The sequence below is a fragment of the Lithobates pipiens genome, unplaced genomic scaffold (genome assembly GCF_037356315.1).
Source record: "Lithobates pipiens isolate NorthernLeopardFrog02 unplaced genomic scaffold, aLitPip1_a1.2 Scaffold_18, whole genome shotgun sequence".
NCBI classification, from domain to species: Eukaryota; Metazoa; Chordata; class Amphibia; order Anura; family Ranidae; genus Lithobates; species Lithobates pipiens.
In genome coordinates this window covers 298714889-298725662 of record NW_027507758.1, presented here as the reverse complement: position 1 = coordinate 298725662, position 10774 = coordinate 298714889, and the positions used below count along the sequence as shown (strand labels likewise).

Below are 10774 nucleotides of genomic sequence, written 5' to 3'. Positions count from 1 at the left end.
CAAATACTGAACATAATAATAATACATTCCCTGCAAGGGAGGAAGAAAAAAAAGGGACCATAGGGGCTCCAAGCAGCAGTGGGCCTGGAGGGAAGAGAAGTATTAAGATTATGGTGAACCATAATGGAGGGGGGATGAGTGATAGAAGGGGAGGAAGCCAAGGTGGAAAGTAGAGGAGAAGGTAGAGGGGGAGTGGGGGGTGAGGTGCCTATCCCGGGGGGGGGGGGGCTGGGTCCTTTGGAGGGTGTTTGGGGAGCAGCATTATGTGCTTGCCTGAGGGTAGTTACAGATGTAAAAGTGAGTGATCAAGGTTAGAAGGCAAGTAGTAATCTATCCGAGGGCTCCAGATTTTTTCAAATTTGTATACTTTGTCCAGCAGCACATCTTCTATTTTGGTGTGGATCAGAGCTTGTGTTACTCTGTTTTGGGTAGTCAGTACAAATAGAGTGGGGGTTTTTCACACTCACGCTATTATTTGTTTGGCCGCAGTTGTTACTTGGAGGCATAATTTGAACTTTTGGTTGGGAAACAGAGGGTGGTTTCAGGTTCAGGAGCGCTACTGCGGGGTCTGGTGTAATGGAAGTGTCAAAAAGTTTAGTAAGGATGTGGAACACATCAAACCAGAGGGATTGTTCCACTGGGCATTCCCACCATATGTAAAGGTGAGAGCCTGCAGAGTTACATCCCCGAAAACAATGAGAAGGATATGAGGGCAGGAATTTGGATATCCTGGCGAGGATCAAGTACCACCTAGTGAGAACTTTATAGTTTGTTTCTAGGGCAAAAACATTCTGTGAGGCGGACTTGTTGGCCTCCCAGATATGGATCCAGTCAGCGTGGTCCAAGGTGCCATTGCAGTACAGATCAATGTTTTTTTTACCAGTGTTTCTGCACCAGAAAATCAGTGCCTAGTACTACCTGGTTTTGGCACCATAAAACAACATATCTAAGATAAATTGGCCTTATGCCTCAAAACAGAACTACTCTTGGACTATTTATTAAAATGCAAAAAAGTTACAAGTGTAATATTAGGAGATTTTGCTATCTCTTGATGTGTTGATTTCTGATCCAAGCTTTTAAATGTGCAGTTGGTTTTTCACATTGTATTTACAAGTGAAAAGCCAGTCACTCATCCATTCCAACTTCTGTTTCTAGGCTTTGAGGAAATGTTTTCCAATGTAAATAAGCACAGAACTGTTGCAGTCTGTTAGTGTTTTCACAGCAGAAAAATAAACTGCAGTAGAAGTGCCAGGATAGGTGAGAATATCCCTCCCCTCTTGGTTAATGGGGTGTAAATGTCTTCATGCGTCTTAATGGGGTGTGAACATGCATCACTCATTACATTGCACTGATTGACTAATAAATACATTCACATCTACTTTGCAGCTCACCCCTCCATTTAACAACTGTATTTATTGACTTTGTGTACAATACACATAAGGCCAATGTGATTGTTTATGTGGAGTTCCAACATCTCATTAGTTGCCAGATGGATTAATGCTCCAGATTCACCCAATTCTCACCTGCAAAGCCATATTTGAAGCTTTTTACATTTATTTTCCAGTATTCAATTGTTATGAAAACTTTTAATATTACGCATAGTCCCACTCCTGAAGCTATAATGTAATGGGCAGAAACAGACTTTGATGCCCATGCTTAAGTACCTTCAGAATGAAGAGGATTGCATGGAACTGGCTTATCAAATTCTATGGTTCATCAATAATTTCAGCATGTAGCTTTAGCACATATCTGATTATTAGTTGGATTTCCAATTTTCCTTATAGTTCTTCTGTGTCAGCGCAAAGACAACATAAACTAGAAGCCCTCACCACTCTGGATCTATGTACATTTAATATTTGGTAGCGCACATGATATTCAAGGAATCACCTAGTACCAGAAAGAGTTGCCTTAGGTTTATGTTCCTGGTGTGTACTCCACCCCATGCAAATGCAAAAGTTAGTTTGGCTCCTTTGGGAAACATCCCAAACAAATTTACAGGATACTTATATGGCCTTTCTCTGTGTGTGATGCATTTTGACAGTCAGACCTTTTCTTAGAACTGTCAAATATCAAAGATAAGTCTATTCAAAACCCACATTTCAGTTTTGCAGAGATGCCAATGAATTTAATATACCAATTTCATATCTCAACTCCACCCACACACTGCATTAGATCTAGTGAGGTTTCACTTTTACTTATTCATTTACATAACAGAAAATTAGCAAGAAAATCAAGACTCACCTTTTTCAGTGGGCAGAATGAAATAGCATGACAGAGATAGGCAGAGGCAACAACTAAATACGGTGAGGCCCTATTACGATGTCCCTAAGAGATAATACAAGTCAGCCTAGAAGCATTCACTTCTGAAACATCAGGGAGACTTATAAATTATTCTTAGACCTTATTACACAAATGTATTACAAAGAGCTGCACAAAGAATTATGGATCAAATGTAAATTTTGCATTCCAAAATAGACAGCAATTGTAAAATATTTACATATGGAAATACATTTAGTAAGGTACCTATTACTGCAGTGATTATAATTCACATTGTCCTGTTACTTTGTAGATATATTAATTCCTTTTTAAAATACGTTGTTTATTAGGAGAACAGAGCTAGAAACTGAGTGGAGAGAGTTGCTAAGAGTCTCTAACGACGCGTGCCAAGCACGTGGAAGGTAAATCCCCTAATTCAGTCTATTCTTCCAGCATTCTCTGGCTGGTGGCCAAGCTAAATATTTCTGCTGGAAAAATGCACTCTAGTGAGCTGTTCTCTCCAACTGCAGCTGGGATCGAAGGGGCTTTCCTTCCAGCCAGAACACTTTTGTGTCATCTTGTGTGTTCCCAGCACATTAGATCATTGCTTAAGCACACAGGAGACAGCATCAAAAAGATGTACTGATCTGCCTCCTTCTAAGAAAAAAATATATTGTGAATTTTAACCACTTATTGTTCTGAATGTGAAACATGTTCCTCCTCTGTAATATATATTATTAATTAGCAGATGCCAATGTAGCTTAAAGTTTTTAGGAATTTCTGTTAGAACACTTGTGTTTTCAATATCCACAGACATTGACATTGGAAGTACTGATTTGGAGGGAAATAGCAGTCATTCATCTTGAATTTTTTTTCAGTCCAATGACTACTTCTTACCCCAGGATAAGCAACACATGTCTTCCTGTTCTCCCTTTATCCTCCACACCTATAAAAATAAAAAATAAAAATACACGATCAGACAATATGAGAATAAAGCATTTATAAAACAAATATCTATGGACAGCTATAAATAAATATAAATTATAACATTATAGTTAAGCTCTCAAGTTTTTTTTTTTTTTAGTGTAGCACAAGTTTTGGCAGATGATAAATACTTTAGTGATCCATAATTGGATTATTTTAATGAACCCAGAAGGAGAAAAGAAAAACAAACTGGCAAAATCGTTCTGAGCTCCCATCACTCTGTCATCTTCTGCTGGGATTTCCTGGCTGGCTGCCACCTTGAATCTGTTGAATGTTCTTTAGATAAATCAATTATAAGGGCTTTAATATTTGGGTGATTGGAACACAACATATGGGCAGCCTTGGCTTGTGCCTTGTGTTGAGTGCACTTAATTGAAAAGATTACCAGAGGTGTTTCTTTAATAGGGGACTCCGCTAGTGGAGTGTGCAAGGAGTGTGCTCCTAAATTGACATGACGCTGGCTTGTTCTTAGTGATAATCCATCCTTCTTCACAATATTTTATTAATGATATGAATAAGACATTATCAAAGATCCTTTTATTTGACAGAGCACACCCAGTCTGCAGTGTGTTTTAGATTTGGGATTTTAGATTTTATCTACTCAAGCTCCAGCCCAGAGTAAAGACCATTACAAACTCATATCCTGGAATTCTTAAATAGTGTGGTAGACAGTCATAAGAAATCTGTCTCCTGCCTCTGCAATAAATAGCACAACTTGCAATAGGTTCAGTTAACTATCATTAAAGTCTATGTGAATTTGCTACAGAATTGCTTCAGAAATAAGTGTATCTACGACACAATACTTACACGTGCAACACAATTTATACCGATGCAACTTCTGTGAGTGTTTAACATTGAAGTCTATGGGGCTGAAATTGCAGGGCACCACTGAAAACAATGTGATTTTCCTTGTCATGCAATTCTGTGGCCATCAGAAGTTGCACTAGTGTGAAGGGGCTTTACTCCAACATGATTGAGGTATTATTTACCTTCACTTTTTTTATCCTAGATATGGTGGCATCTCTAAATTATTATGTTGCAACCTTAGCAACAGAATGTAAGTGTGACACAAAGGAACTGCCTGAATTTATCACATGTCAGAAATAACAGGAAAACTGTCTGATTTCATGAATTTTTCGCAGGACTTTCGAATATGGCAATAATGCTGGAAAAAGTTTATTGAACTGTTCACAGGATAATCCAACAACAGAAATCATCCACCCTATTATGTATTTTTTGTTACTGAATTCTTCATATTTTTTCCAAAAGGCACTTTCTTCTACATATTTTTTGGTCATGCACGAAAACATGTCTGAATTGTACTTGCCGGAAAATATGATTAGAGTATAACCAATATAAGAAAGGTAAGCAACCAGCCATTACCGCAAAAGAAAAACTTTTTTCATCTAATTTGCCTGTAGTCTATACAGTTGAGTGTTGCCACAATCTTACTGTCTGTTCAGATACTGTTTGGACAGCATGCAAAGTAAAACTGCAGTTTGACAGCACTGGCAGATGTATACAGTTATCATGCAAGTTTTGTGCCCGAAACAATCTGGAAGTTTGTTTGAGATGAAGATTGTATCAATTTTCTCACACACGCGAGAAAAAAATCTATTGAAGATCTGCTGCTGAAGAGCGTGCCAAAGCAGGTTCAATCTTCAAGGGTAATAATAGCTTATAAACAAGAGTGACTATCTCACCTCTGGAGGCAATTAGATGCCCAATGGTCAAAAGCTCTGGAGAAGAACATCTACTGGACACTTTAGAAACCTGTCCCAATGCTACTGTTTCAGCACCCCTCCTTCTCCCTAAAAAAAGTGGTACCAGCAGCATACCCCTGCTTAGAATTGCTGCCGTGAAAGCACATCATACTTAACTGAGATTTCAATAAAACTGGTGACATATGGAGTATGATAGTATAAATATTTTCAGCACAACTGCTCAACAAGAGGCTGTTAGAAAGTTTTGTCAGATGTTCCATTCATCTCTGTTCACAAATCAGAAACAAATGGAAATAACCTAGCACCACCGAAATAAGCAGTCCCACAATATAATTTCACATGCATGGGCTAGCTGAAATGCAAATTGAGTGTAGGGCTTGTCATATCGGGCTTTGACTGTTCATTTACCAATTATTTGAAATCTGAGATCATGGCAAGTTTAAAACTGGCCATACATGACCACATCACTTTCATTATCAATAAAATGGACCTAAGGATTGCTAATGATAACTGAAGAGGTTAAGAGTGATAACTAGTGTTTACGTTTAAGTTCAAGTAGAACTGAAGGCAAACCCTTTTTTTTTTCAGTTTGGATACAGTAAGGCTGGGTTTACACTATCGGCACATGCGGCTCACAGCAGGGGTCCGGTGAGTCCTGGCTCACCATTTCAGGTCTGATTTCATCCCTCAGATCTGAAATGAGCCAAAAGACGCACAGGGCTCCCATGGAAATTCGCACCGCAGCCACAGTGGAGATAAGTGAACTGGCTCCATAGAGATCTGGCCAAATCTCGTGCTATTGCGAACTGGATGCAGGGAACCCGCATCCAATTCGCAATGGTGTGAATCCAGCCTCAAGGAGGGTTATAACCCCGGTCAGGTTTCTTTTTTTACATCTGTGTCCCACAAGGGAGATTTCCCTTTACTTCCTGTCCCATAGCCAAAACAGGAAGTGAATGGAAATTCCTCCAAAGTTAGGGAATCCCTAGTTGTCACCCAAACTAGTGTGCTCATTGGAAGATTCCCCCTTTATTACTGTTCTGTTCTGAAAATGTGTGATTTTCTTTCAATTTGATTTTTATAACGGAAACAGACAGCAATAAAAACGTGACAGGTGTTCTCACTGCTCTGCACTTTATCAAAAAAAAAAAAAAAGAAGGTTTGTATTTACTTATACTTTAAAGCTATAGGGTTGTTCCATTTGTTCACAAAAGTTTTCCAGCATGGTGGGAAATCCCTACAATCAATTAAGAACTGGAAGACAAACCATATTTTTCATCTTTCATTGAAACGGAGAATACACATACTCTTATATAGCCAGTTCTGAAAGACAAATCATAGTTACCAGCCTTCATTTGCAAGCTACAAAAGACAACTTACTTTTTGGCAAAATATGAAGAAGATCCTAGAGTCATTATCTGTTACAATAATGGTCTCTATGTTAAATAGCAAGATGCTTCAAAAAGTATGCTATTCCAATATCAGCCTCAGCCTTTACATCCTGCAAAAATAAGAATCAAGTTGAGAAAATGAATATTATCCTTTCATTTTTATAAACTTAGCAGTAAAATTTTTATCACTTCTGACATTGAAATATTCGCAACATTAAAAAATTGTTCAAGCTAAGAAAAAAATACCTTTTTGTGTCTATATGGACCCTTTAAGAGATCATTAAAATAATGATATGCATATGCCTAACATAGGCAGTGTAATAAAGTAAAATATAAAGTTAATTTAATAAAAACAAATCACCATTGATTGTTAAGGGATATTGTGCTTTTAATTCATCTTTATTTTCTTTCTATTTTCCCTCAAATATTAAGATCTCTACTGCAGGCATATAGACTTTTTTTTTTTATTTTGTGGCTGGTCTTTAGTAAAGAACATAGTCTAGCTGCACCTCCTTAGTTCAGAGTTCATGTTTATCAAGCAAGGGTGAGTAGTGATTGAATGTCTATATAATAACCATATACCACAGCTATCTGCCTGGTGCTATTTTATGACCATTAGAAAGCGACTGTTGTCATTTTTCACAGAATGAGAGCATGAGTTTTAGTAATGATATTTTATAACTTAAGCTGAATTAATGTATACTATTATAAATACATGCATTGATTTAAGCTGATAATCACAATTAGCGCAATTACAAAACTTTACATGTTACACCTTTCCACAAACCCTGTCATGTCAAAATTGAATATTTACAAGGGTATGAAAAATTGCAGTGTTAAGTAAAGAACAGCAGTAAAAGTAGTTCTTGATGTGCTAGTTGTGGTTGATTTGTAAAATAGAACATTTAGCCAGTGAGCTATTGCAAGAATGCCAACAGGTGGCACACCAAAGTACAGGCTGTCATTCATTTGGTGCGTAAGAGGACAGGAGGACAGCTTATGGTAAATTAGACCATTCATAAAAGGAAATAGGTGTGCATAACACATTTGCCACATAGGCTGTTTCAGTTCCCTGCACAAGCATTAAATAAGGTTTGTTCTATGTAAAGCTCAAAAGTGTTATGCTGCAAGTATGTCAAACATGGTTGTCCAATCCCTTGTAAAGCATGAAATAATGCAGTCCATGAAAGTGTATTGATCAGAAACTAGCTTTGAATATTGTCTTTCACATTGTAGAATAAAAGCAGACATAACAGGGTCATATGAGGACACTGAATCAAAGTGCTATATACAAAATACATATCCAAATGTTGAGTCTTTTTATAATTTATAATTATATCAAGTCATCAAGCATTCGAGTTGATTTACTAAAATTGGACCGTGCAAAATCTGGTGCAGCTGAAGTTAGAAGCTGATTGGCTAACACGCAGAGATGCACCAGATTTTGCACTCTCCAGATTTAGTAAATCAACCCTATTGAACTATATGTATTTTTAAAAAAAATCATGTGAGGGTCTAATTATTTTAGACTACAAAATAAATCTTGATGGTCCTTAAATGAAAGTTCAATACACATTTTAAAAAAATATGTGAAGTATAGATCAAAAATGGCAAACAAATAAATAAATATGTTTATTTATAAGATATTTGGAGAGATTTCATATGTGACTGGTATTCATTGGGAGAGCTGAAGTGTAGGTATTTAGTACATATGTTAAAGAAAAAAAACCTTTTTGTGCATTACCTATAAAAATGTATTATTCATAAACATGTATATCTCTCTATATATTTATATTTTACAGAATGCATTTTCCACAAAAGGCAAAAAATATATAAAAAAAAATATGTATATAGTAAATTGTTAATATAAAGCTTAGAATGTGTGTTTTAGGAAATCTGGTCTAAAATATCTGTTTTCATTATAGATTCCTAAATTTTCAATCCTTATTTCTAAATGACTGGTGAATATGCTTTTGTATTCAATATTAGAAAAATATATATATGAGTTCTGTAACAAAGTTCCTCAATTGAGAATCCTTAATGTTCCTACAATATAGTAAAGAAGTGATTTGGTCAATTTAAACTCCAAAAATCTACCTACGAAATGGTCATATGCTTGAAATACAATCTATGTCAGAGAGCGATTTATTTAAAAGGGGTTTTAAATTAAAGGATTTACTTTACATTAAAGAATTTAAATAGATTTTTAAATATCTTACTTCTTTATTGTACTTGTTACCCTGGCATTATTTTTAGACATGTCACTTTTTTCTTGTACCTATTACCCAGGCATTGTTTATAGATATGCTACTTCTTTATTGTACCTATTACCCAGGCATTATTTTCAGATATGTTACTTCATTATACTTATTACACAGATATGATATTTAGTTATTTAGTGTACTTATTACAGTAAAAAAATGACAGGCTTTATTTTTAACCTTTGAAGTACATTACATTGTATATTTGGATCTCACGATCATCAATTACATTGGTTTCCAGTTTAAAATTTGACATAACTTTGTTCTGGATAGTTTCTTCTTGCTGAGACTGAAGGTTTTGGAATTAGCCTTTTAAAAAATAAACGTCATTGTCATATGACTTGCTTGGGAGGACAATCATTTTACTTTGTCTCAGAGCAAACAGTTCATGTGGCTTATAAACCAAATTCATACCCTGACCCCGACTTGCTTGTTGTGGAGGTTTTCTTTCTTCCTCCTTTTCTTCCACATTTCACTCAGCCTAAGCAAACTGTCATGCACATCTTAAAACAATTTGGCAATCGGAATTATCAGCCTGGCCCCAAAAAAAGAGTTTGTTTTGTTAATTGCTCTTGTTAAGCTTAATTACTCATGGGGAGGAGCAAGGGGGAGGGCGAAGCTCGCAGTAAGGGAAAACTTTAAAATCCTTGAAGCAGTCTGAGAGACGGCTAGATTTAAAGAGCCAGTGAGAGTGTGTATGCAGCAGACAGTGAATGCGTGCGACTTAGTCACAGATGTTACACATGGACTAAAACTGGAATGCACTTACTCCAACCTGAAGACCTACTGTATGGAAATATCCCAAGGTATTGGACATTAACTTTACACATGGATTGATTTATCATTTCTATGCATTTTTATGACTGCTGATTCAATTTTGATTTTTTTTTTTTGTTTTAGATTTTTTATTTAATTATTTTAGATGTTGTTTATTTTATTTTAGATTTGTTTTTTGTTGCTGTTGATGTTTTGATGGCCACGTAAACAGGTTAATTTTATTATTTTGTGAAATGTGCAGTCCTGTGTAGATTCGGTTTAACAATTTTATAGTCTTAGCTAACTATGTAAATTCTGATGAGCTTATGAGCAGTTAGAATGAAGTATACAGCCATAATTAAACTAGTTAGAAGTCATTTGCTGCTATAATGGTGATTGGTGTGGATCCCCTGCTGATTGTCTTTGTGTACTGGAGAGACTTTGGAGTAGCTGTGTTTACTTTTCACCATGTTATTTATACAAGTTAATCTACTGTATCAGATAAATCTACTTCCTTGCCCCCCTTGTTTTAGTGTGGACCCTTCTATTTGATGAATGGTTTCAACCTGACACCCTTTTATCAGTTAAGCTTCTGCTGGGTGCTGCTTGCTTCTGCATTATCACAAACAAAAAGTGAGTTATCTGGGATGTGCTGTTACCAGTCTGACGGATATTGATGTGACGTATGGTGAGGACTCTTTAGGAAAGATTGCCTATTAATCTGTATCGTCATATCCCGTAAGAGTTTATTCGGCTTTTACGCCATTGGTGATACTCCAAATGATGAAAGGATTGTATTGTAAAGAAATGACATGCAGATGTGGCTTGTTTTTGTCATTTGAGAGAATTTTAAGTTAGCTTTGTAGTGCTCATGTGTATGAACTTTCCTCCGGACTGCCACTGTAGCATGCTTAGACAAGGTACCAAGAAATCTCAACGATATAGGTAAACCCTCTTATACTTGGCGATTCTGCGTCATGTGTCCAGGTCATACTCTTTAGCATGAAAATTCAGCAGACGTTCTAAAAAGGGTTAACAGATATGATTCTGTAGCTTGCCAATGTGCATCTGTCTTGTTCTCTGAGCTTAATGAAAAGTACAGTTTAATCACTGGTGAGCCAAATTGAGCATGATTAGCTGTTATTGCAGATTAGCGTACAGTACTGTCTGGTGCGGCAGAGTATTGATCTGTCTTGTGATGGCTCTCACCTCGCTGCCTGCTGTTTTCTACAGGCTGGTGGGCTTGTAAGGGAGGGGGGGGGGGGGGTGGCTGGAGGCAGAGCAGCTTCAGGCAAAGGTCCAGATGGGGTTGAAGACTGGTCCTGAAAAGACCATGCCAGGAAGTAGGTCAGGTACTCGGAGAGATTATCGGAAACACGCATCATCCCTGTGTGGCAGGAGG

The 10774-nt window shown here is 36.8% G+C and overlaps 1 protein-coding gene and 1 long non-coding RNA gene across 4 annotated transcripts in view; one reads left to right on the top strand and one right to left on the bottom strand.

Moving 5' to 3' along the window:
• Nucleotides 1-1536: 1536 nt before the first annotated feature.
• Nucleotides 1537-10774, bottom strand: part of LOC143987966 (uncharacterized) — an 11812-nt gene continuing 2574 nt past the window's right edge. Inside the window, exons 1-3 of one of the 3 annotated variants that reach the window (XR_013276725.1) lie at nucleotides 10032-10627; nucleotides 6345-6465; nucleotides 1537-3202 (exon numbers count right to left, since the gene is read on the bottom strand). This is a non-coding gene — a long non-coding RNA (uncharacterized LOC143987966). Of the gene's footprint in view, nucleotides 3203-6344; nucleotides 6466-9030; nucleotides 9203-10031; nucleotides 10628-10774 lie in introns of those variants that run through there. The other 2 variants (XR_013276724.1, XR_013276723.1) reach the window with 2 other exon arrangements.
• The window catches only part of PRDM1 (PR/SET domain 1), a 19962-nt gene continuing 18472 nt past the window's right edge, over nucleotides 9285-10774 (top strand). The window contains exon 1 of the mRNA XM_077487177.1: nucleotides 9285-9422. The gene's annotated coding sequence lies outside the window, so the exon portion shown is untranslated. The remainder of the gene's footprint in view (nucleotides 9423-10774) is intronic.